This window comes from Misgurnus anguillicaudatus, chromosome 21, assembly GCF_027580225.2.
Source record: "Misgurnus anguillicaudatus chromosome 21, ASM2758022v2, whole genome shotgun sequence".
NCBI classification, from domain to species: domain Eukaryota; kingdom Metazoa; phylum Chordata; class Actinopteri; order Cypriniformes; family Cobitidae; genus Misgurnus; species Misgurnus anguillicaudatus.
In genome coordinates, this window is record NC_073357.2 from 38,001 (window position 1) to 42,367 (window position 4,367).

General features: G+C 39.0%; 1 long non-coding RNA gene across 1 annotated transcript; it reads right to left on the reverse strand.

Moving 5' to 3' along the window:
- Positions 1-528: 528 nt before the first annotated feature.
- Positions 529-2,114, reverse strand: LOC141353048 (uncharacterized). The gene is made up of 2 exons (XR_012360094.1): positions 1,309-2,114; positions 529-1,229 (listed from the first exon to the last, which is right to left on the reverse strand). It is a non-coding gene; the product is annotated as an uncharacterized lncRNA (long non-coding RNA).
- Positions 2,115-4,367: the final 2,253 nt, after the last annotated feature.

A 4,367-nucleotide genomic window follows, 5' to 3' on the forward strand; every position in this document is an offset into this window, starting at 1 on the left:
GATATACGATTTCGATATAAGATGCTAATGCTTCATGTTATTTTTCTGTCTGTATGTCTCTTTTCTCTATAGTCTGCTGTCTCAGCTTCAGTCAGGTTGTTATTATTATGTCATTTAATGACGACTGCAGCTGTATACGTGTCGAGAACATTTGGTTACAATCATCTCATTTTTGACAGCAGTTTTGCATCTGAATTCTTCATTTATTCCTTGTCCTGTTGCCTAGTTGGTTTGTGATTGTGTTAGTTGGCACTTTTGGGGTAACCGGGTAGCTTACTTTATTAGGTTGAGCCAACAAATCTTTCTTTGGGGCTCAAAAACATCGCTTCCTCTTACTTTCCAACTCGCTTTCGACATGGCATTCTGGAAAGTTGAAGTATTTTCAGCTTGCTAAAAGAACGCGTCACACTTTATTTGAGCACGCTTGCCACCTGTCTACATTGAAAATGACATATCTGCACACGCAAAAGGCGCGAAATGTGAATCCCCCCTTACAGTGTTTTAAACTGTATAAAAAATTGTCATGATTTGATTGTTCTGTGTTTTATTTGTTTCTATTTTATGTAAAACTGATTTGTAACAATAAACAATTGTGAAAATGCCATATAAATAAAAATTAATCAAACTGAACAGACGCTTTGCCTCACAGCAAGAAGGTTCACGGTTTGAGCCCCAGCTAGGGCAGGTGGTCTTTCTATGTGGAGTTTGCATGTTCTCCCTGTGTCAGTGTGGGTTACTCCGGTTTCCTCCCACAGGCCAAAAACATGCAAGTTAGGCAAATTGGAGATGCCAAATTGTCCCTCCCCAACCTGTGTAACCTATGTCTGAATAAAACTTATGTAAGGATTAACAGGTTCTCACCATGAATATAACCGTAGATGCTGGAATGGCTTAAAGAAATAAAGGAAGAAGAAGAAACTGAACAGACACACACACACACACACACAAGGTGCGTTACAATTGACATTCTCCCTAAGCAGTGTTCACTGCTCCCTACTCCCTCAGCATGGGATATCAGTTATATTGGACTTCACTGACTATAATCGCTTATTTGGAACACCCAAAAACATAATCAGAAAAGGCAACGGCAGGGTCACGCAGATTATAATACAACATACTTCACCTTTAAAATGAAAACACATATTTACGAAACACACATTGTTTCAAGAATATAATCTTGATGCTGCAGCTCATTCCTCCTGTGCAGCTAGAGTAGGTTAGCAGGCTCTCTATGGCGAACAATAGAAGTTGGTCAGCAGCGTGTTTTAACTTCCTGAAGAAGTAAAGTCTCTGTTGTGCTTTTCCCACCTGTTGGGAGACGTGTGTAGACCATGTGAGGTCAGCAGAGATGTGCAGTCCAAGAATTTTTAAGCTTTCTACCCTTATCTCCAAGTATGCAGAGGGCAGAGTGCTCGGTGCGTTTTGATTTCCTGAAGTCCAGAATAATTTCCTTTTTGTTTTATTGATGTTTATGTCCAAATTGTTGTAAGAGCAGAGCACACCATTCTGTGAAATGGTGAACCTGCTCCCTGTAGTCTCTATATTGTCTGTGTTTGTGGGATGAATGGAAGAGCAATCACTGGTGGTGAAGAAGAAGTAGAGGAGCGGCTAAGAACCTTGTGGTGCGCTTGTCATTCAATTTCATTCAAGATCATTCACTTTCAGCCATTCTGGGTTCTGTTATTGAGTGAGAAAATCCAATATTCATGTGCCCAGGTTGCTTAACTTTAGAACCAGTATATGGGGAGTAACTGTATTAAAAGCTCACCTAAAATCCACAAATACCCTTCTTACATGGGTGTTCCCCTGGTGCTGTGATGACTGCATCCTCTGTCGATCTGTTTGCTTGATATTGATGAGTCTCTCAACACATTAAGTGATGATAGAGGTTAAGGCAACAGGTCGATAGTAGGGGTGTAACGATATTGCGCGGTACACACTATAATACCTGTCTGATATCAATTCTGAATCGCAAGGGCAATATTATGACTATTAACTATTTCACATACTACGGCTATTGATTAAGTCCTTATCAATCTAAAAATAAATCACAGTTTGAGTCATTTATAACATGCATTTGAGATCACTACAGACACGCACAGAAAGAAACAAACGCATACTAGACCCCGAAGCCGTTTGTTTTGAGAATAATGGCTGGCTGATGAAGTTATTGGCTGGCTAGCCGGCTCAGCCGAAACCTAAATGGCTGCTGCAAGCTTTTCATAGCTGCAAATGGCTGAAGCTGCCACATGTCTATAGATGTCTACGTTATACTGATTAACAGTGTTGGGAAAATTACTTACAAAGTGTAATACATTATATATTACAAATTACTGTAATTTGAAAGTAATTAGTCACATTACAATATTACTGTCTCTAAACTGTAATGAGTTACATTACTTTTGAGTTACTTTCATCAAAAGAACAGAAGTATGACTAGGCATTAAAAAATGTTAAAATGTAGTTTATTGCTGCTTATGAATCTAGAAGTTATGTGTTTGCCCTCGAGCTTTGAATAGGCACAGTGAAGACTTATGGCAAAATACAATAACAATCACTGTCAGAATTATAAACATAGACAAATGATCTGGTAAAAGTCTGGTAAATTATGGTACACATAACCAAACACAATAGAACTTGAGCCCACTATAATGCTACTTATAGACTAATAACATGGCAAAACACACAACCTCTTTTCATTTCTATTCTTTAATTCACTTTTAATTCAGAGCCACAGCACAAACCTGGCATGCACTGGGTTGAATGAATGAATGATTATAGGTTCCCAAAGGTTGGTAAAAACTTTTAACATTGATGTTTAAAAGTCTACACTAATTTTACGTTGTAGTTTTGGTTGCTGTTTGTAATAAAACGGTAGATAGCATAGCAATAGCCTAGCAATCTATTATGTATCTGGACTGTAACCATAGCAACGTTAGCTTACCTTGTCATTGCTGGTGTGATATGGATTTACTGGCAAGCTTTTTAAAAGTCTCTTTACTTCTGAGGTTCAAGCAGCATGGGAGACCGATAGAAAGAAACTTTCTGTTGCTTTTACTTGCTCTCATTCGCAGAAATATGCGTGACGGCGCTACCGGACCTGATTGCGACCACTTTAGTCAATGTTATAAAGCCGCGGACTTCTTATAAGAAACGCGTCTATATTTGACTTCACCGATTCCAAATGGCAGTTCCAATACAAAATTAAAGTAAAAATAAACATGCTGCATACAGCACCCGGAAACAGACATACAAACGTTATTTTACCCGCAGCTTTTTCCTGTGTGGATGCTGGTCGCGCGCATTGGTCAAAAATAAAAATAACACAGTCTATTTTTGAAATGCATTGTTGTGACGCGCACATTACTAATGCATCGCTTCTTCTGTAGGGAAAACAAGCAATTTTAATTTACCAATCCGAAGACTGCCTCCGGAGGTCGCATTTTTACCCTGCCTACGTCATCAACACTGTCTTATTTCAAAATATCAACAATTATAAAGTTTATTCTTATTATAAGTTAGTCGTAAATTGTTGTAATATGCGTATGGCTTGCGAATGTAATGCTCAGTTAACTTAAATAAACCAGGCTTGATGACGTATGCAGGTTGCAACCCCTCTGTGTATTGTAGCAACGAGCGAACACAAGACTGTGCTGTTATGAAACCAATCGGAAAATGGATCTCGTGTATTGTTTATATTCCGTGTGTGTATGTCTCTATGTGATAGAATTATTATTTGATTGCAAATCATTCTAGCCGGCTGAGCCAAACTTTTATCAGCTGGCGGCTCAATTTGGCTTAGGAAATTATTGGCTGATAGCGGCTGAACTTCTAAATGGCGCAAATGGCGGCGCCTGGCGGCGGCTTCGGGGTCTATACTACAGTATAACTTGCCAGCCATGAAAACATTTTGTCCATGTTTTTCAGTTTTTTGCAACGAAAGTGCCTCTATCAGCAGGTATGTTTAGTAGGCTGTAAAAATTTAGTTACACCTCTCTAGCCTCAAGAAGCAAAGGCATTTTTTAAGGGGATAATCCATCGTTTTGCCATATTAAACTATGTTATTACCTTAACTTTGATAAATACCTCTATGATCTTAGTGCGTGCACTTAATCGCTGTGGCGTGCAGCGACACTTTGATAGCACTTAGCTTAGCCCAGTTCATTCAATGGTACCAAACATAGATGAAGTTAGAAATGACCAAACACATCAACGTTTCCCTATTTAAAACGAGTAGTTATATGACCAAGTATGGTGGCACAAAATAAAACCTGACTCGGCGCAGTAAAAAGTCACACCTGAAAAATCCGCTTCCCTTGTCCCTCTCATAATGAGAGGTAGAGTTTTACTGCGCAGAGTCGAAGTAA